Raw genomic sequence first — 23,661 nt, 5'->3', positions numbered from 1 at the left:
GTGAAATAAAGTTTATTTTTCTTATTTTAATTGGTCTAAGAGATAAGTTTCCTGAAATTAACAATAGCAACAATATAGTCAGTGATTATACCTTATAAATAAGTGAAATGAATGTCATATGTCATAAGAGATGCAAGGAAAGAATTACAAATACTCTGTTATGAGGACATTTTGCTACCAGTGAAGTGGTACAGTGTTATTTGAAGTGAATTTGGACTAGTTGTAAGTGCATATTGCAACCACAGGGCAACTAAAAAGAGTAAAATTTAAGTAAAAATTGATATGATGAAAGGAGAGGAAATTGAATCTTACAAAATGGTCAATTTAAACCAGAGAAGGCGGAAAGGGTGAAGACAAAAAAAAATTACAAAGAGCACTGAAAATATATAGGAAACAATAATAAATATGACAGATATTAATCTAGCTATATCATTAATTACATTTAATGTAAATAAGAGATTGTCAGTGCTGATTTAAAAAAAAAGATAAAATATGTTGTCTCCAAGAAATCCACTTTAAATATAAAGACAAGGAGATTAAAAGTAAAAAGATGAAGAGAGATAAACCATGCAAATATTAATCAAAAGAAGCCAGAATAGCTATATTAATTTCAGAGTAAACCAACTTCAAAGAAAAGAAAATAACAAGAAATGAAGAGGGCCATTAGTAATGATGAAAGGGATAAGTCTTCAAGATAACAATCTTTAATGTGTATGTACTGAATAACAGAGCATCATTATACATTAGGCAGTAACTAATAGAACTGCAAGGAGAAACAGATGAATGCATTGTTGTAGTTGGAGACTTCAACAAACTTCTATTGTATCTATTGACTGGCCCAGCAAGCAGAAAATCAGTAAGAATGGAGTTGAACTGAACAGCATCACCAATCAAATGGAGCTATTAATTAATTAATTAATTTATACACTACTTCATCTAACAGCAGAATATACATTCCTCTTGTAACAAACTATAGAAATGATCCCTGAAAGTACAGTCTTAGAATATACATTACTCTTAAGTTCACATGTAACATTTACCAAGACAGACAACCAATTCTAGACCATAAAATACGTCTTAACAAATTTCAAATAATAGAAATTAAGCAAGGTTCAGTTATAGGTCACATGATATTAAACTAAACATCAGTAGCGAAAAGAGAGCTGGAGAACCTCAAAATACTTGGAGATTAAATAACATACTTCTATTTTTTAAAATTTATTTTTAATTTATTTTTTAAAGATTTTATTTATTTGACAGAGAGAGAGATAGCGAGAGGAGGAACACAAGCAGGGGGAGTGGGAGAGGGAGAAGCAGGCTTCCCGCCAAGCAGGGAGCCTGATGTGGGACTCGATCCCAGGACCCTGGGATCATGACCTGAGCCGAAGGCAGACACTTAACGACTGAGCCACCCAGGCGCCCTAAATAACATACTTCTAAATAACACATGGGTCAATGACAAAATCCTAAGAGAAATTTAAAAGTATTTTGAACTAAATGAAAATTAAAGCACAACTTAGCAAAATTTGTGGATTGTAGAAAAAAGCAGTTCTTAGAGGGATATTGGTAGCATTGAATACATATATTAGAAAAGAAGATGTATTTAAAATTAATAATATAATCATCCACCTTAGGAAACTAGAAAAAGAAGAGAATTTAAATCCAAAGTAAGCAGGGAAAAAAGGTATAAAATTTGAGCAGGGGGAGGAGCAAGATGGCGGAGGAGTAGGAGACCTGGATTTCGTCTGGTCCCAGGAATTCAGCTGGATAGGGATCAAACCATTCTGAACACATACGAACGCAATAGGAGATCGAAGAAAAGAATAGCAACAACTCTGAACAGAGAAGCGACCATTTTCTAGAAGGTAGGACGTGCAGAGAAATGAATCCGAGGCAATATTCGGGAGGATAGATGTTGGGGGAGGGGGCCTCCCTCGACCGCTTCTGGCAAGTGATAGAGCCGCAGAGCACAAAATTGGGACTTTTAGAAGTTGACTCCGCTGAGGGATGTCACTCCAGTGGCTAAGCAGGGGGTGGAGCCCTCGTGGGACAGTGTGGTCTCAGGACCCTCAGGGTCACAGAAAGACCGGGGGTTTCTGAGTGCGGCAGAGCTCCCAGCTATTGGAGCGGGGAAGCTGGCTGCAGAGATGGAGCTGAGGCGCGGGCTCTCAGCTTGGGGTTGCCATAAACCGTGATCCTTGGCACAGTCAGGCCACTGCTTCTCCAGCAGGGACCCAACAAGTGGCAGGTCCGGGGAGACTCCCCTTCCTCCCCCAGGAGGAGAGGCATAGGAGCGCACCACAGGGATCTGCTGGTTTTGGAGACTCCACACGGGGTCGTGAGCCAGAGATAGAAACGCGCGGTCACAGACCGGGTGAGCACAGAGTGCAGCCGGAGACCGGGGAGATGAGAATGACTGACTGCTTTTCTCTGGGGGCTCACTGAGAAGCGGGACACCGAGTTCTTGGCTCCTCTGGGGCAGAGATTGGGAGCCCACCATTTCACTCTCCTCCTCCAAAGCTGTACGGAAACCTTGCAGGGAACAAAAGCTCCCGAGAGCAAACCCGAGCAGATTACTTAGTCTGACCCGGCAAGGGCGGGGCAATTCTGCCTCTGGCAAAGACATTTGGGAACCACGGCAACAGGCCCCTCCCACAGAAGATCAGCGAGAACAGCCAGCTAAGACCAAGTTTACTGATCAATGAGAATGACAGAACGCCAGTGCTAGGGGAATACTGCACATAGAATTCATGGCTTTTTTCCCATGATTCTTTAGTCTTTCAAAGTTAATTTTTTTTAACGTTCTTTTCTTTTTTTTCTTTTTGAATTTTTCTTTTTCCCTTTTTCAACCAACATCTTATCAATCCCTTTTTTAAAAAAAATCTTTTTTATTTTTGATTTTTAGAGTAATATTCTATCCCTTCATAGTGGGTACCCTTATTTTTGGTATATAAGTTGTTCCCTCATTAAAATTTTGCCATATAGTTCCTTCTAACAGATCAAAATATACCCCAAATCTCTAGTGTATGGCTTTGTTCTAGTCTCCTGCCTGATCACATTCTCTCCCTTTTTTATTTTTAAATCCTCTTTCTTTTTTCAACCAATTTCTTATCTTATCAATTCCTTTTATAAAATATTCTATAATTTTCATCTTTACAGTCATATTCCATCCCTTCATTGTATTAACTTTTATTTTTGTACATATATAAGTTTTTCTTTCTTTAAAATTTTGGGAGGCACTTTCTTCTAACAGACCAGAATATGCCCAAAATCTAGGTGTGGCACTGATCTATATACCAGCCTGATCATATTTGATTATATTCTGCTTTTTTTTGTTTGGTTTTTGTTTGTTTTTATCTTTTTTTTTCTTCTTTCTTTCTTTCCCTTTCTTTCCCCCCAGTTTCAGGTCTTTTCTGATTTGTTTAGTGTCTATTTTCTGGGGATGTTGTTACCCTGTTAACATTTTGTTCTCCCATTCATCTATTCTCCTCTGGACAAAATGACAAGATGGAAAAAATCACCTCAACAAAAAGAAAAGAGGAAGTACCAACAGCCAGGGACCTAATCAATACGGACATTAGTAAGATGTCGGAACTAGAGTTCAGAATGATGATTTTAAAGATACTAGCTGGGCTTGAAAAAAGCATGGAAGTTATTAGAGAAACCCTTTCTGGAGAAATAATAGAACTAAACTCTAACCAAGTTGAAATCGAAAAGGCTATTAATGAGGTGCAATAAAAAATGGAGGCTCTAACTGCTAGGATAAATGAGGCAGAAGAGAGAATTAGTGATATAGAAGACCAAATGATGGAAAATAAAGAAGCTGAGAAAAAGAGAGATAAACAACTACTGGATCACGAGGGCAGAATTCGAGAGATAAGCGATACCATAAGATGAAACAACATTAGAATAATTGGGATCCCAGAAGAAGAAGAAAGAGAGAGGGGCAGAAGGTATATTCGAGCAAATTATAGTAGAGAAATTCCCTAATTTGGGGAAGGAAACAGGCATCAAAATCCAGGAGGCACAGAGAACCCTTCTCAAAATCAGTAAAAACAGGTCAACATCCCAACATCTGATAGTAAAACTTACGAGTCTCAGAGACAAAGAGAAAATCCTGAAAGGAGCTTGGGAGAAGAGATACGTAACCTACAATGGTAGAAACATTAGATTGGCAACAGACCTATCCACAGAGACCTGGCAGGCCAGAAAGGACTGGCAAGATATATTCAGAGCACTAAATGAGAAAAATATGCAGCCAAGAATACTCTATCCAGCTAGGCTGTCATTGAAAATTGAAGGAGAGATAAAAAGCTTCCAGGACAAACAAAAACTAAAGGAATTTGCAAACACAAAACCAGCCCTACAAGAAATCTTGAAAGGGGTCCTCTAAGCAAAGAGAGAGCCTAAAAGCAACATAGACCAGAAAGGAACACAGACAATATACAGTAACAGTCACCTTACAGGCAATACAATGGCACTAAATTCTTATCTTTCAATAGCTACCGTGAATGTAAATGGGCTCAATGCCCCAATCAAAAGACACAGGCTATCAGATTGGATAAAAAACAAGACCCATCGATATGCTGTCTGCAAGAGACTCATTTTAGAACCAAAGACACCCACAGATTGAAAGTGAGGGGGTGGAAAACCATTTACCATGCTAATGGACACCAAAAAAAAGCTGGGGTAGCAATCCTTATATCAGAAAAATTAGATTTTAAACCAAAGAGTGTAATAAGAGATTAGGAAGGACACTATATCCTACTTAAAGGGTCTATCCAACAAGAGGATCTAACAATTGTAAATATCTATGTCCCTAACATGGGAGCAGCCAATTATATAAGCCAATTAATAACAAAATCAAAGAAACACATCGACAACAACACAATAACAGTGGGGGACTTTAACACCCCCCTCACTGAAATGGACAGATCATCTAAGCAAAAGATCAACAAGGAAATAAAGACTTTAAATGACACACTGGACCAAATGGACTTCACAGATATATTCAGAACATTCCATCCCAAAGCAACGGAATACACATTCTTCTCTAGTGCCCATGGAACATTCTCAAGAATAGATCACATCCTAGGTCATAAATCAGGTCTCAACTGGTGCCAAAAGATTGGGATCATTCCCCGCATATTTTCAGACCACAATGCTTTGAAACTAGAACTCAATCACAAGAGGAAAGTTGGAAAGAACTCAAATACATGGAAGCTAAAGAGCATCCTACTAAAGAATGAATGGGTCAACTAGGAAATTAAAGAAGAATTAAAAAAATTCATGGAAACCAATGAAAATGAAAACACAATTGTTCAAAATCTTTGGGATGCAGCAAAGGCAGTCCTAAGAGGAAAGTATATAGCAGTACAAGCCTTTTTCAAGAAACAAGAAAGTTGTCAAATACACAACCTAACCCTCCACCTAAAGGAGCTGGAGAAAGAACAGCAAATAAAGCCTAAACCCAGCAGGAGAAGAGAAATCATCAAGATCAGAGCAGAAATCAATGAAATAGAAACCAAAAGAACAGTAGAACAGATCAACAAAACTAGGAGCTGGTTCTTTGAAAGAATTAACAAGATTGATAAACCCCTGGCCAGACTTATCAAAAAGAGAAGAGAAATGACCCAAATCAACAAAATCATGAATGAAAGAGGGGAGATCACAACCAACACGAAAGAAATACAAACAATTATAAGAACATATTATGAGCAACTCTATGCCAGCAAATTAGATAACCTGGAAGAAATGGAGGCATTCCTAGAGATGTATCAACTACCAAAACTGAACCAGGAAGAAACAGAAAACCTGAACAGACCTATAACCACTAAGGAAATTGAAGCAGTCATCAAAAATCTCCCAACAAACCAGAGCCCAGGGCCAGATGGCTTCCCAGGGGAATTCTACCAAACATTTGAAGAAGAATTAATACCTATTCTTCTGAAACTGTTCCAAAAAATAGAAATGGAAGGAAAACTTCCAAACCCATTTTTTGAGGCCACCATTACTTTGATCCCAAAACCAGATAAAGACCCCATCAAAATGGAGAATTACAGACCAATATCCCTGGTGAATATGGGTGCAAAAATTCTTACCAAAATACTAGCCAATAGGATCCAACAGTACATTAAAAGGATTATTCACCACAACCAAGTGGGATTTATCCCTGGGCTGCAAGGTTGGTTCAACATCTGCAAATCAATCAAGGTGATACAATACATTAATAAAAGAAAGAACAAGAACCATATGATCCTCTCAATAGATGCAGAAAAATCATTTGACAAAGTATAGCATCCTTTCGTGATCAAAACTCTTCAGAGTATAGGGATAGAGGGTACACCTCAATATCATGAAAGCCATCTATGATAAACCCACAGCAAATATTGTTCTCAAGGGGGAAAAACTGAGAGCTTTTCCCCTAAGTTTATAGCAAAACTATAAAACTCTGATGAAAGAAATCAAAGAAGTAAGTAAAGAAAGATATTGTATGTTTGTGGATAAGAAGACTCAATATTTTAAACATGTCAGTTCTTCCCAACTTGATCAATAGATTCCATTCAATCCCAATCAAAATTCCAGCATGATATTTTGTGGATATTGACAAACTGATTATAAACTTGATATGAAGAGGCAAAAGAACCAGAAGAGCTAACATGACATTGAAGAATAAGTTGGAGGACTAACACTACTTGATTTAAAGACTTACTATAAGATTATTAGAGTAATCAGAATAGTGTGGTATTGGCAAAAGAAGAAGAGACAAATTGATGAATGGGATAGAATAGAGCCCAGAAATAGACCCTCATAAAGATAGTCAACTGACATTTGACAAAGGAGCAAAGATAGGTATTGGATGCAAAAAAAAAATTGAATTAGACACTCTTCTTACACCCTTCACAAAAATTAACCCCAAATGGATCATAGACCTCAACATAAAATGCAAAACTATAAATCTCCTAGAAGATAACATTTAAGAAAATGTAGACGATCTTGGGTATGATGATAATTTTTAGATACAATACCAGAGACATAATCTATGAAAGAAATAATTGATAAACTGGACTTCATTAAGATGAAAAACTTTTGCTTTGCAATAGATAATGTCAAGAGAATGAAATGCAAGCCACATACTGGGAGAAAATGTTTGCCAAAAACACACCCGATAAAGGACTATAATTGGAAATATACAAAGAACTCTTAAAATTCAATAAGAAATCAAGCAACCCAATTAAAAGATGGGACAAAGACCTTACCAAACACCTCACCAAAGAAGATACACAGATGGCAAATAAACATATGAAAAGATGATCCACACCATCTGTCATGAAGGAAATGCAAATTAAAACAATAGCGAGATACCACTTATTAGAATGGCCAATATAAGGAACAATGATGACACCAAATGCTGTCCCACTGTGGTGGGGGATGCTAGTAATGGGAGATGCTGTTCATGAGTGGGGGCAAGAGATGCATAGGAAATCTCTGTACTTTTTTCTCAGTTTTGCTGTGAACCGAAAACTGCCCTCAAAATGAAGTCTTTTCCCTTTTTTTTTTAAGGATTTATTTATTTATTTATTTATTTATTTGACAGAGAGAGAGACAGCAGATAGCGAGAGCAGGAACACAAGCAGGGGGAGTGGGAGAGGGAGAAGCAGGCTTCCTGCCAAGAAGGGAGCCCAATGTGGGGCTCGATCCCAGGACCCTGGGATCATGACCTGAGCCGAAGGCAGACGCTTAACGACTGAGCCACCCAGGCGCCCCTCAAAATGAAGTCTTTAAAAAAAAAAAATCTCTTCAGGATGATACTATACAACTGACTGGTGCCTGATGCACTTAAATTCATATGACTCTTCAGATTTCTTCGCTCATGGGTGAGGAATGAGTGTTAATTCTAGTCTTTGACCTGACAGAGTAATGAGATCTGGAAGGGGCTCTGCAAAGAATGCACAGGCTATCTTCATTCAGTACCAATAATGGGTTGAGCCCACTAGTGGATCCGGAGTCCAGGCAGAGTTTCAGAACCATTGAACATATATCCCAAAGGGAGCAATAGGCAATGAGGACTTGTCACATCACCCAGGCACATGTAAACCCTAGATTATCCTTTATAAAAAACTACCTCACCAAATCTTCTTAAATTATGCTATCATAAGCCTTACTGTGAAGAAATCTTATGATTAGAATTCCTACTTATCAGTGGTCTTTCAGATTCTTTTCTACATTACCTTTACAGCTTCAATTGCTTTCAACCCACCTGTTTTCCTAGTTCTCAACCTCTTCCTATCATCTTTTTAAATTAAGTAGTTTATTCCTGAAAGGGTATTTGCCATGTATTAGTAACAAACCCCTTTAATGAAATTGGGACTCAACCAACTTGAAAATATCTTGATACATAGTTTTGATCATGTTATAACAAGATCACATGGATCTTATTCATTTCCAGTCTAGCAGATGAGAGGTATTTAGTTATTTATTCCTGCTTAACAAATTACTTTAACATAGTGATTTAAAAAAACAAGCACTTATTATCTTGTGATTTCTGTGGGTCCTGAACTCAGGAGTGGCTTAGCTATGTGATTCTGGCCTAGAGCCTTTGGTGAAACTGTACTCAAGAATTTGTCCTAGGGTGCAGTCATCTAAGGGATTGACAGGGGTTGAAGGATTAATTTCCAAGATGGCTTACTTACATGGTTGTTGACAGGGGGCCTCAGTTCCTTGCCCTATGGGTATCTCCATAAGATGGCTTGAGTGTCCTCACAGTGTGGTATTTGGCTTTCCCTAGAGTGATCCAAGGGAGAGGAAGGCAGAAGCCATGATGTCTTTCATTATCTAGCCTTGGAAGCCATACACTTTCAACTCTTACAGTATCCTAGTGTTAAATGGGTCGGTGTCATTCATTGTGGAAATGGCTATACAAGGCCATGAATGCCAGGGGATAGGGATTATTGGGGTAATCTTGGAGCCTGGCTGCCCCAGTAAGGCAGTCAGAGATGTTTGTCAGAGTGATAGAATATCAAACTGATACCTACCCACCCCTGCACCCCCCAAAAGAAACCACATGGATAACAGCTAACATGTGTTGTAAAAGATCCTTTCTTATATTTACTTAATGAACCTTCATAACCACTTCTTTGGTAGATACTCCATTTTATAGATGATGAAGCTGAGATTTTAAAAAGTTTTAGTAATTTATTCAATATTACACAACTAGTAAGATGCAAGACTAGATTTTTAAATGCAATCAGGGCAATGCTGATCCTATTTGAATTTCTATACAATAATATATGACATTCTTTTCACCTTGACTTTCCCCGATGGGAAAATGTTTATAAGGACATCCATCCTCATTATAATAGACATTCATTCATTTTGATTTCTGTACTAAGACAGGCTGCAAATTATGTTCAATATTCTGCCACCTCGATGGATCACCCCCTTCTCCCACAGTTTCTTTTCCATTGATCCTTTAGTAGATAAGCTAACTCTGTGGTTGAGCATCGCCACTGTGGAACATTTAGTTTTCAAAGGAAAAATATCTCCTATTTGCCATCAGTAAAACACAGGCTTTAATACCATCACCACAAATGTGTACAGTGCTACAGTTATTTTTATTAGTATACTTCTTGGATATCTTTAGTGTGAACATCAGCTTTTGTCCTCTATATGAAAAAAGATATTTTATCTTCTACTTGGGGGTCTTGGTGTCAGGTTCTGCTCTTCCAAATTCATATTCTCTTCAGGAATAAATGTGTATAATACCTGCAATTTCCATTCCCACTGCACATCTCAGGGCACAGAACCCTGAAGATACGTTCTGTCTTCGCCTTGATTCATGACCATCTTTAATGACTATAGTTAGCATTTGGTGCATGAGGTTTCAGCTCTAGTAAAATCATTAAAACTGCTGCCAAAGAGGAAGAACAGCAGAGCGAACTGCTCAGGCAACAGAGGCTGGTAAGCTCATTTTGACCAAAAATCTGAGATTCGTATTGTGGTTTATTTAAGCAGCTGACTCATAAAGCTTAGAATTCCATGTGCAGGAGGTCTTTGCACAGATGTTAAATGTTTTAGCTTTCTTTCCACTTTATGAGCTACATCACAACGTATGTCTTCGTCCCTGTTTCATTTCTTAGTCTCCTAAACTCCAGTTACGGTCCTGAGTTCTGGTGATCCCTTTCCCCCAAACAAAACGGGGGCCCTCCTGGAAAAGCTACAAGGCCTAGGATGACAGAGAGGAGGCTGCTCAGGAGCCATGGCTACACTAAAATATTACTGAGCTTGTAATATAATGAGGTGATCTCACTCACCAGGATCATTTCCCAGAAGAAACACTCCTTGCATTTGGGAGCACAGCTTTGAGAGGCTGGAGTTGGCCTCAGAGTTAGAGTAGAACTCCAAAATGCAGGTTTGAGTAATAACAGATGATCCATGTCTAAGCCACAATCGAGGGAAGGTGTGTCTGGGTAAGTGCACCCTGGCAGATGACCGTTTAAAATATTTTTAATTATCTGAGGTGTAAGAACGATTTTGTGTTTACACAGGAGAATTCTCTTATTTTATGAAGATGATGTTGAAATACAGAGGACGGAAGTAGCCTGCTGTCTGTAATTTGCTTCAAAGTACAGCAGCAAAATAAAATAGATTATGCAGATATGACAACCCGTTCACAATCATTAAAGAATGGATATCTGGCCATTTCATTCACCCCACTTTTCTATAATAGAAAGCAAAGTTTTCTTAATAAGATATATAAATTGAGGGGCAAGTGAATAGGTCAGGGCAGCAGAAGAAAAGATGAGCTCCTTTCTCTGTCCTTCCCTATGGCACTATTCAGCCTGATGTCTAAATAAATATTTAGCAAATATTTGGGGAACATGTTTTAGAGATATTGAGTGATGTACCTACCTGGGAGTTGGGCGATACAGGAATTCTTCACATATCTCTACGTCAAAGACTCAACCACTGGCAGGGCTAAGAAGTAAAGAAGACCTAAGAAGTAAAAAAGATGAGAGGACATCTACTCTTTGGTGAAAGAGAACTTCCCTTATAGGGAATATAGACAGAAGATAGTATCTCTCTGTATCTCAAGTGTGAGAACATCAAAATACAGCAGTCTGCCTCAATAGTGTTATTGCCTTATCACATGGCATGTTCACAGTGACCACTTGACGTTTCCAAAGAAAAGTCATTATTCACTGAATAATTTGTTTTAAGGATAGGAAAACTGGAGTGGTTTCCTAAGGATTCCATGCCAACTGATTGTTTTTCGTAAAGTATGGTAATCAAGGAGTATTCATCAGTTATCTGAAACATGTCTATTACCCTATTTCATCACAGTGCAAAGTAAATTATACAAAGTGACACCATAAACCAAGAGGACCCTATTTTCAGGGCATTGTGGAGGAACTGGCCAGTGATTTTAAACTTCTATATTCCCTTGCAGTGATGTGGAGTGTGGGCCTGTCCTTGAGGATTTCATATTCTTCTCTTCCTCCTCCTCCTCCTTCTTCTTTTTCTTTTCTGCTGTGGTCACTGTCTTTTCACTACTACAGTAGGTTATTTAACATACACATTCCAAAGACAGGCTAACTGTGGAAACATATGGTGTTTCTGTGCAGATTATTCTGTATATGCAGGGAAAGTAACAAAACTGAAAACTACTTTTTCCTCTACCTTTCTCTTTGCACAGTTTGCATGGGAGCCAGTGGTCAGCAACAAGGATGGTAGTAGAAAATGAGCTCATTAACTATCCAAGCGAGAGAAGATTAGGCAGAGAAGTTGGGACCACTCCACCAGCTGGGTAATTTGATATTGTCATTAGTGACCACAAATGCTTGCAATTTATCAAAATAGGCTTAAATGGGATCAAAGAGAAAGTTCATGATCTTGACTATATTAGTTATATAAATAACCTAAGGATGGTTATTTTTCTCCTAATTTTTTGCAGGCGCATAGCATAAATATCATTTATCTATTCTTTACCATAATATTGGTTTAGACTAGTATATCCTTGAGTAGCTTCAAAGTTGATGGAATTAAAAAAAAATAAAAATTGAAACTCGGCATAATCCTTTAATTATAGATTATTTAAAACAGAATATTCAACTTGAGTCTTAGTAAGAAAGGCTTAATAAGTATTTTTTCTTTATTAATTATAATTTGAATCTCTTTCCCCAGTCCTCCCTTGCTGTTTCAAATAGAATTTAATTTGTAAATATTTGATTCTATAAAAAATAAATAAAACAAGTGTATTTCCTCTCATATATATGTGTGTGTGTATATGTGTGTATATAATATATATATACACATATATTTACAGTGTCATATATATATACATATATGTATGTGTGTGTGTGTGTGTGTATAGGAAGAAAACACACAAAGCACCAAAAGATCTAGCTACCACACTTATGTGATTCAATATAAATTTCAGCATGAATCTAATAGCAATTTTTGTCCTGAATTAATTTTATAACATCTAGCTGAAGGATAATTTTTCCTTAAACCATTGTAGAATTGGCTCAACACTTGATATCATTTTTTGGTTGAAATATTTCTAGATAAAACATGCTGAGATTTCAGTTCTCACGAGATTAGGAGAAGAAATAAATGAAAACAACATTCTTGAACTAGTATTCTGACCTTAGGGTGTTGTATTAGAGTATCATTAGTGAAATTAATTTTTTATCACATATAAAAAGCAAAGGAAATAAATAAGAAAGCCCAGTGGTGTTATCTGTCTATCTACCTATCTATCTCTGTATATCTGTCTTCAGATATACAGATAAACACACTTTTTTTTTCCTAAGAGTGAGATGAAATTAGAAAGATGTGGGAAACTAAGAAATAATGTACCATATGGCAGGAGCTAAAGAGGAGACAAGTTCTCTCACCTTCAACGGTGAGATAGTATGTGTCAACAAACCCCAAACACATATGCTTTTAAAAAATGTAACACCATATATAGACTTTTGAATGTAGGAAATAAAATTTCTCTGTAATTAAGATGAGAAATAGTCATTACCCATTTGGATTCATTCCAGTTTTCACAAAGGCAAATTCCTAAACTGCCATTTTCTTTTCCCATTATAGATTCTGGCACTAGGGCAGGATATTAGGATTTTAATGCCTTAATATATTCTATGAAGTATACTAGTGTACTTTACTATTTTGACCTTTTGGCACATCATATTTTGATTCAGATGGCCATTTCACTCTCTGCTCTCAAGCTTAGGGAGGCCATAAAAGAGTGAAATGAATGGATTGACTATAGCTAGTCACAATATAGAATACTGAAAAGGTCATTGTATCTCATCGACTGTGCTATTATTCATGGAATATACAGGACCTTAAATATTTGATACTATAGTCTTGTGACACAGAAATCAAGAAAAAAAAAGGAACCGAGAATCACTTCTCATGGCAAAATTGCACCATAATTCAAGAAGCGGAAATAGCAGAAGCCTAAGACAAGGGGGAAAAAATCATTTGCACTTCTGCTCATCTCTCCTTTTTTGGTAAAACATATCTGTGAGCACATATTCTCAAAACGAAAAGAAGTCATAGAGGCAATCTCAAAATGTTAAGGAAACAGCTTGAAAATAACAGAACTCAGAAACTGAGATTTCTGGTAGTATTTTCCAAGAGTTTCTAGGTCATGTTTGCTTGTTTTCTGGAGAAGAGATTAGAGGACTACACTCAGTAGAAACAAAAGGAAATGTCAATTTAAGGTATTAGAATAGAAAGCCCTATAGGATATTTTCTCTAGTAGAAATTTCAAAACATGTTCCTTTTCACCCAGATATGATGGTCAGTAGACAGAGGAGCCCCAAGTCCCTCCTTCACAGGTAGGAAGTAAGTTCCTAGGGGTGGTCCATTAACCAGCATGGTTTACAGAGCCATATTTATTGCTGCCAATATTTTGTTAGTTTACTTAAATAAAATAAACCATAAAAAAAGATAAAGCGAAAGTGGGTCAAACTGAACAGACACGAAGAGGCAATTCATCAAAGAAGAAACACAAATCAACAAGGAAAAATTTTGACAAAAAGCTCAATCTCACTAGTAATTCTTTATTAAATGACAATTGTATCCATTTTCAACTATCAGTTATTCAAGAGTAAAGGAAGATAATACCTGGTGTTTGTGGAAATGAGAAAAATGGTATTCAAATTTTTCTTAGGAATATATATTGATAGATCCTATTCGAAATGCATTTTTGTTCAAATACATTTAAAATGTGCATAGCTTTAATCAGCAATGCAATTTCTGGCTTTCATCCTAAGGAATAAATTGATGATGTTTGTAATGACTTTAAGAATGTTCATCACAATGACATTAATAATAGTGGAAAATCTGAAGACAACAACAGATTAAACAAATTACATTCTATTTACATCATTTAACTCAAGGACACTAGTCAGCATTTTGGAACATGTTCATGATAAGTAAGTAGCAACTGAAAATCTTAAGTATGTTCCTATTTTTCTAAAGTGGGTGTGTATGCATGTAAGTTGTATCAAAAATCTATTTATGATTTCCACAATGGTTAAGTCTAAGTGATTACATGATGGCATAATGGGTGATTTTGTGTGCATGTGTGCATATGCAGGAGAAAAGTCTAGTACACTCAGCACTAACATGTTAGTACTGGTTAATTCTGAGAGATAAAATTATAACTATGGATGATTTTTGAATGTATATGTGCCTGTGCCTGCTTTTCTGAATTTGTTCAATATTTGATAATCGATACATATTGCTTCTTTGAAAATGGAAGAAAAAGCCATTTTTTCCCCTCTAAAGAGAAGAGCCAGGAGAAATTTATTCTAATGGTGATAAGAAATCACAAAGGAAGATCAGAATTACAGTGAATCTTCCGAGAAGCTTCCAAAGATTTCCTAAGTGAATGTCCTCATTCTTCTCCTCAATGTCATGTCTCCATCTCAGATTACTTTCCTGGGGTGTAAGGGAAGAGGATGGGAAGATACAGATGAAAACATTTTTTTAAAGGTAAGAGGGAAAATTGCTGGTTGTTGTAAAGCTAGGATTATTAAAAATAGTTATCCCTTTAAAATTTTCTGAAGAGGAAGGACTAGGAACCAAGAAGTGGCTTGAATGTGAGGGTTTAGTGTTTAGCAAATCAAGTGATTTATGTCTAATGGCATGAATCTCCCTTTCACACAACTGCATGAACATCATACCGAGCAGACCTTTCTTCCAAAAGTAATCCTTCTGTACCTTGCCAAGACTGTCTTGAAACTATCAGAAAATAAGCCTGCAACCCAGAAGTATGGTTTATGTTCTATCACTGTCAGGAGAAAGTTAGCTACACATTCCTTGAGATTCTTTAGTTTGTAGTACCTTAAAGGACATTTGAGTTTGGTTAGATAAAATCAGTTGTGGGGCTCTTATTAATACATTTTCATCTACTACAAAGCCATGAACTGGTGGTGGAAACATTCTAGTTCATAGATTCCTCTTCAAACTATGACAACAACAGTCCTTTGGAATATGTGGCCCTATCTTGGTTTTATTTTGTGGATACTGTTACATACTCCAAACATTGAAAAGAACTCAATCCCACTCATTTTGCTTTAAAGACTATAACTGCATTCACTTATATTTTTCTCTCTGTTTTTTTTTTTTTTTCCTTCTGTCATTTTTCCACAGCGAGCCCTCACAGAAGCTGCTCACAGTTAACCTCTGATCTGTATTTGAAATTATATAGGGTGCTCCATAAAGGGCATAGTATCTTAGAAGGCAGCAAGAAAGAGGAGAGATGTCTTTAGATTTTCATGTGGTAGAGGATTACATATCCCTAGATCAAAAGAAACATACAACCTACTTTCTGGCAATTCCCTCACACATTAGGCACTATGTTCCCAGTCCTGGCAAAGATATTTTTTCTGCTCTAGGAGGCACAGAAACCACAGAGTTATCAGACTTGAGAGACGTAATATGGACTTAAAGCTTTTTAGAATACTCAGTTTGGCCCACTATCTCTTGAATATTTGCCCATCTTTGGGGGAAGGGGACAGGTGTGCACAGAGGTGAGATTACTGAATCTCTTGCCAGCCTCACAGAATGGAAACTTGGAGTCAAATATGACTTGCTTTAAAGGAAAAAAAATGTGATAATTTTCATATATCCAAATCTGTGATTGCAAATATATACTGGCTACAGAAATATGGGTGATACACACAATCCTCCTTAATCAAATTCTGAGTGGAAATCATTTTTTTTTTTTGCCTTACTACATACTATTTTCCAACCCCCCCAAACAAAATGCTTTTCCATATCTAATTTCTTTGTATCTGTTGTATTCTTTGGCTTTCTCCCACTCTCTGATGAACTCACTCTTAAGAGCCATGTGAAGTGTACATTTCCTTTAGGGCAATTTCTTGGCCCTTTTGGGAATAAACAAATGGTCACAGGGCTGAAGTATTTCCCTATTAAGCTGTATATGTTCATGTCAGGACAGAAACCATGTTTTAACCGTCTTGTTTCATGAGCACCTACTATGTACCGGGCACTATAGTGCTGCCTACGGGTACAGACCAATAAAGATACTCGATCCAGCTTAAAATGTTACAAAATCAGTTATGTATTAGAATCAGATACATCTGAAATATCATCTAGATAAATACCTTCATTTTGTAGATAAGAAAACTGAGTCACAGAAAACTTTATCGCTCAAAGCAGTGAGTGATTCTTTACATAGAGCACAGATTGTTGAACACAAATTGTTAGACCCCACCCCTAGAGTTTCTGCTGCAGTACGTCCAGGGCCTGAGAATTTGCATTTGTAACATATTCCCAGTTGAGTTGATGCTGCTGACTAAGAATCTCACGATGGAAAACACCAGCCTCATGCCACACTAATATTCATTCAATGGCACAGCAAGACTAGGATTCTAGTCTCCTGATGGTGCCACACTGAGGTTGTTGTCCATGGTTATTCATGCCAGCGTGAATGATCACGACAATGACTGGAACATTTACAAATATTAAAAAGATCATGAAAGTTAATTGCTGGTTTTTAGAATTGCATTCAAGAAATGAAAAAATCTAAGGCAAAAATGAAGGTAGGAAAGGTATCCTCCCTCCTTTTAAGAATATCCTTTGGATCAGGGGAGGCTGACCAGTTTGCTTGTCTGGGGATTATAGACAGACCTTGTCCACTTCTCTCTGGCCATGTCCCTGCTGATATTAATTTGGCATCTTTTCCCTGAGATTTTCCCAAAGCTTTTGTAAAGCCCCCAAGTTTCTGTCTGCTGACCTGCTGGAGAGTGAAGCTTAGGTTTCTGACAGTTTTTGTCCATTTTCCTCCTATGCACAGGATTTAGGAAAGCTATCTGTTTACTTCCTCCTAGCTGGTTCTGGGGAAGAAACAGCCATCAGAAGGGAACACGTTTCTAACATTTATTTTATTTATTTATTTTTTAAAAGGTTTTATTTATTTATTTGACAGACAGAGACACAGCGAGACAGGGAACACAAGCATGGGGAGTGGGAGAGGGAGAGAAGCAGGCCTCCTGCAGAGCAGGGAGCCTGATGCGGGGCTCAATCCCAGGACCCCAGGATCATGACCCGAGCCAAAGGCAGATGCCTAATGACTGAGCTACCCAGGCGCCCCCGTTTCTAACATTTAAAGACAACCGATACTGGTTTCATTTTCCGGGTACACCAGGGCTGAATGTTAACATATGATTACTCCCTGCCAGGCCATACAGCACAAGCTGGTATTTGATGAATCAAGGGAGTCAAAAAGCAATAATGTTTTAACACTCACATAAAACCACCTTTGCTTAATAGGAATAAATAATGTTCCATTCATAATAATGCCATCTCTCGGCATTCAGAGCTGTAGCATCTAATGAGATGGGACCTCTGGACGTGAGGCGGATACAATAGTATGAAGAATGCAACAGAGCAGCAGGAAAAATTAGTTCTAATCCCATGTACTGAGAAAGGAACTTGCTGAAGAAAACACCATATAATTAAACCAATTTTTTTGTGTGTGATTCTTAAACAGATTGATCGTGCTCTGAAATTAGGGACAGGTGATAAGGATTTTCAAAATAGAATTTCAATAGTCATTCAGAGATCCTGAAACTAAAACAAAATAAAACAACAACAAAAAACTCAGAGAAAAGAAAAAAAGGAAAGAAATATATAAGCTCCTGTCTCCATGTTTCTACATTTTCTCCATACTCTTGACATGGCCATGCATCTCTCAGATTATGCAAAGGTGATCATTTATACCTCACGATGGTCTTCTTTACAATTGCTTCCCTAGCACTGAGCACTCTGTCTGGCAAATGGAATATTTTCAATAAATATTTAGAATTCATATATTAAACATTGGCTATTCAGCTGAAGTTATCTTCCCAGGCTACGGAGCTCACCCCTTTCTTCAGGCTTCCTTCCCATCCAGGCTGGATGGGTCACCGCATGAGCTGGGCAAGCCGTTTACCTCCATCCATAAGTGAGAAAACCAAAGCTCAGGCCAGTTAAAACACTCTCTGTTTTCCTCAGAGATTTGGAATAAGAAAAACTGAGATAATAATATATGAGCACTTTAAGATGTTTAAAGTGGTGTGTGTAATTGATCACTGGCTCAAGTATATGATTTCCTCTTTTTCCATCAAAGGTGGAGAAAGGATTCAGTGTTGCTTTCTAAATCATTGATCCATTCTTTTATGGCACAGGATATCATCACAGCAAGTTGGCCAGAGTTCACTAATTGCTTGATCTGTTTAGATTTTAAAAATGTTTGAACATCAGCTGTTCCCCAAATTACTTTGGTCCAGCTAGTAAGTGCAGGAATATACTACTTATATTAATATGGATGCAAACAGTGATGACTATAAAGGCCATTTTTCCTCATGTGACAAATGGCCCTCAGGAGTTTAGAACTTCATAAAAGGAGTTGGGTGTATGTTCCAGGGAGGGTTTTCTTTACCTTGCAGATTGAGTTTGGCCCCAGTGGTGTCTACCCTTCTTGAGGGGATTGTGCTTGAATCTGAGGATTGTGCAAATCGATACATTCACCAAAGACCATCTGACTCCTGTTCTCTTATAAGCTTAGCTACCTAAGGAAACACTCAGACTGCTCTTTTCTGAGAGCATTCTACTTGCCATTTCTCATATACCTAACAGATCACACAGTAATTTTTCTCCTCTCAAATTCACAGCCTGTTATTGTCTCATTGTCTTAAACCGAAAATAAACACAGCCGCTTTGGAGGCTGTCTATACAATATGCTCTCCCACTGCAAGCCTCCCACAGAGCAGATGAATGTTTATATGTGAGAGTTCACTTTTCCACAGGGTGGTATGAATAACATTATCACTGCTCTTGGATCTCTTCAATTTGATCACTAATTCTTTTTTTTTTCTTCATGTTTCTTTATTCTTATGTATTGAGATATAACTTTCATACAATAAAATACAGAGATAGTAAATATTCAATTTGATGATTTTGACAACTGTATGTACCGTAAAGCATACATCCATAAAATGACCACACCAAACAAGATAGAATACTTCCATCAATATTCTGATGGAAAAAGGAAAGGCCCTTTGTACCGTTTTTCTGTTAATTTGCCTAATGTTTTTCCCCACCCCACTCACAGCCCAGAGGCAACCACTTTGGGATTTCACCACAGATTAGTTTTGCCTGTTCTTGGCTCTTATATAAACAGCTACCTTGTTTGAGTTTGCGTTTGTTGCCCAACATAACATTTTCAGATTCATCCATGTTAAGTGTAGAACTAGTTGTGTTCCATTTTTTTGCTTTATAGTATCTCATTCTGTGATTATATAGCAACTTGTCAGTTCATGCCTTTGTCAGTGGGCATTTGGGTTATTTACACTCGGGGACTATTATGAATAGTTCTTATAAAAGATGTTCATATACAAAACACATGTTTTCATTTCTCTGATATTTTCCTAAAAGGTGAATTGCTGGCTCATATGGTAGCTGCTTATAAGAAGCTGCTGAGCAATTTTCAAGTGATTGAATGATTCTGCACTCCACTAGCAATGAGAGTTGAGATTTTCTGCTTTTTTATTTTGTTTTTTTAATCATTGGAAGAGGTCATTCAGAGGACATGACCTCTGGTTGACCTGCAAGCTGGAACCAGGCAGTCAGAGGCTCCTCACCAAAGTACCTTCCACCCACAAAGCCCACAGCTGAATCCATTTTCAAGGATAGCCTTGAGAGAGTAATGAGTCATTGAGATCATCTGGGTGCTATACTTGACTCCGCCCAGTTAAAGCCCCTATATAAACCCTTAAGATTCTGGCTGGTTGGCTTGTGGATTTACTCAGCTTGTGGCCGCCCAAAGCAAGTCTCCTAGGTAAGTTCCCTCGCTTATTATACCTGCTACCTACTGATCTGGAGTGGCCCTGCCTCTTTCTTGGGTCTCTCCTTGTCCACCTCCCTCCCTGTGCTCTTCCTCTCTCCCTCATAGTGTTCTCTCCTTGGCCTCTGTGTGCGGGGATGGTTTGTAAACCAACATTCACATTTTAGCCAAAGTTTGTTATAGTCATTCTTTTTTGTTTACAGCCATTCTAACCGCCTGAAATTGTATTTTATTGTGGTTTTAGTTTGTATTTCCTGGATGACTAATGTTGGGGAACTTTTCATGTTTTCATGTGTTTATTGGTCATTCCTATATCTTTGTGAAATGTATAAGAGGGCTGCCAATTTTTAATTGGGTTGTATTTTTTTTATTGTTCCTGATATGTGAAGTTTTTTTTTTTTAAAGATCTTATTTATTTGTGAGAAAGAGAGCAAGAGCGAGAAAGCACGAGCAGGGGGGAGGGGCAAAGGGAGAGGGAGAAGCAGACTCCCCGCTAAGCAGGGAGCCTGACACAGGACTTGATCCCAGGACCCTGGGATCATGACCTGAGCTGAAGGTAGACTGAGCCACTCAGGTACTTTATGTATTCTAGATACCTAATAATTTAATCCAAGCATAAAGACAATTTCACTCCTTTTAGATCTTTATGAAATGTATTTCTTATTGTACTAAGACCTACAGTACAAGGTTAAGTAGAAGTAGAGTATCCTTGTCTTGTTCTCAATTGTAAAGAAAAATTGTTGGTTGTTTCTCCATTAACTATGGTTATTACCTGTAAGTATCTCATAAGCACATCTTATAAGGTTAAAGAAATTCTCTATCTTTAGATGGCTGAAAGTATTTATCATGAATGGCAATTGAATTTGACCAAATGTCTTTTTTCTCCATCACTTCTGAAGAGCGCATTCTCTTTTATCCTTTTAGTGTGGTGTTTTTACAGTGATTAATTTTTTTTTAAAGATTTGATTTTTTTTTAAGATTTGTTTGAGAGTGGGGGGAGGGGCAGAGGGAGAGGGAGAGAAGGAATCTCAAGCGGACTCCCTGCTGGGCATGGAAACTGAGACACGATCCCATGATCCTGAGATCATGACCTGAGCTAAAATCAAGTCCTTGCTTAACTGACTGAGCCACCCAGGTATGCCAAGATTTTATTTTTAAGTAATCTCCACACCCAATGTGTGGCAGAAACCTAGAACCCATTCAAGAGTCACATGCTCTACTGACTGAGCCCATCAGATGCCCCTACCTTGATTAATTTTCAAATAAATAAGCATTCCTGTGATCTATCTTCCTGATCATGATGTATTAGCTTTTCAACAATTGCTGGATTGTATTTCCTATTATTTAATGAGAGATATTTATCTGCAGTTTTTCTTCTAATGGTATTAAAAGTATGCTTAGATTATTAATGAGTCAGGAACTATATCCTCAGTCTCTTTTCTGAATTTGTGCAATATTCATATTCTTTCTCACTTAAGTATTTTCTAGAATTTAACCCGTGAAGACCTCTGAGGTTTTCTTTACTACAAATTTAATTTCTTTGATAGATACAGTGATAGGCTTTTTGGGTGTTTTTTTTTTTTTTTTAGTTTTGGATAGTTACATTTTCTAAGGTATTCATTTTATTTAAATTGTCAAATTTATTGGCAAGATGTTTATCTGCATATATATTTAATATCTGTAGTATTTTGTGTGATGGATCCTCTTTCATTCTGATCCACCTTTTTATTGATCAGTATTGTTAGGGGGTTTTTCAATGTTAATCAGTGCAAAAAGCTAATTTTTACTTTGTTGATTGTCTGAGGCTTGTATATTTTCTATTTCAATTATTTCTACTTTATTTTCATTTTCTGTGATTTTAATTTGCCATTTATTTCCATTTTTTCCCCACCCTTCTTTTCTGATATATGCTCTTAAAGGTAAAAATGTCCTTCTGGGAGCTGCTTTAGCTACCATATACAAACTTTGATATTTTCAGTCCAAAATATATTTTAATTTTTGTGGGGATTTTTTTTTTTTGTGATTCATTATTTTGAAGTGTTTTTGGCCAATATCCAAATGTTTGGGAATTTTCCAGGTAACTTTATTATTGATTTCAAATTCAATGTTATAGTCACTAGAGAATCACCTCTGTAAGAACATGATTCTTTGAAAAATATTGAGACTTCTTAATGGTGTTAGGATATCATAGTTAAGGTTCCACATGCACTGAAGGCCTGTTCTGAAGTTATTGGGTATAGTTTTCTATGAATATCAGCTAGATCATACTGGTTGACAGTGTTGTTCAAATTCGAATTTTACTTTTGTGTGTGTCTGCTTGTTTGATCAATTACTCAAAGTAATGTTAAAATTTCCAAGTAAAATTGTATATTCACCTATCTCTTTAGCTTTATCAATTTTGCTTTATTGATTTTAAAGCTCTATTTGGTGCATCAACAATTATGATTTTTATATCTTCTTGATGAATATTCTCCTTTACCATTATAGAATGTTCTTTATTATGTCTGGTGGTATTTTTTTTTTTTATATTTATTAGGCTTAGTAGCAGCATTGTACATATTTTATCCTATTTTCATGTTTTCATATTTCAAGTATGCTTATTACAAACCTCATAAAATCGTTTATTGCTTTTTTATTCAGTCTGTCATTTGACTTAGGATTGGTTAGTGTCTTAATATTTAATATATTGACACAGTTAAATTTAAGTCTACCATCTTGATATGTGTTTTGTATTTGTCTCATCTGTTGTTTCCCTGTGACCCCTTTCCTTTCACCTTTTTTTAATGAAATTTTCTTATTCCATTAACCCATCTATAGTATAAATTTCGTAGTCATTTATACTCCTGTTGCCCTATATGGTATACTTACACATAACATATGTTTTTACTTAAACAGTTAATGGTTTTTAAAATAAAGTTGAGTGTAGATGTATTTTTCTATGAATCTATGTAACTATCCATCAATGTATTTAGCTCTCTAGAAAGAATGAGAGAAGTGTTTTCTACTTACCACATATATACTAGTGCTTTTCATTACTTCCTGCAGATTCAGACTTCCATCTGTTAGTATTTCCCTTGGGCCTGGAGATCCTCTCTTAGAGTTTCTTGCAGTATAGGTCCACTAGAGACCAATCTGTCAGATGGCGTCTTTTTGAATATGCTTTCATTTTTGAAAGATGTTTTTATTGGATATGGAGGATTTTTCTAACCCAAAATTCTGTATCTTAGAGATGTCATTTATTTTTCTTATGTCCCCTGCTACTTCTGAAAAGGAGTCAGTGATCATTC

General features: G+C 36.9%; 1 pseudogene; it reads right to left on the bottom strand.

The window, feature by feature from the left end:
* Positions 1-926: 926 nt before the first annotated feature.
* On the bottom strand, positions 927-1,001 carry LOC123849014 (small nucleolar RNA U3; annotated as a pseudogene).
* Positions 1,002-23,661: the final 22,660 nt, after the last annotated feature.

Source organism: Mirounga angustirostris, unplaced genomic scaffold (genome assembly GCF_029215605.1).
Source record: "Mirounga angustirostris isolate CCGP_5_RB_7025 unplaced genomic scaffold, mMirAng1.0.hap1 SCAF_2, whole genome shotgun sequence".
In the NCBI taxonomy this organism is placed as follows: domain Eukaryota; kingdom Metazoa; phylum Chordata; class Mammalia; order Carnivora; family Phocidae; genus Mirounga; species Mirounga angustirostris.
Note: the sequence above shows the minus strand (reverse complement) of the source record. Positions and strands in the feature narration are given on the sequence as shown.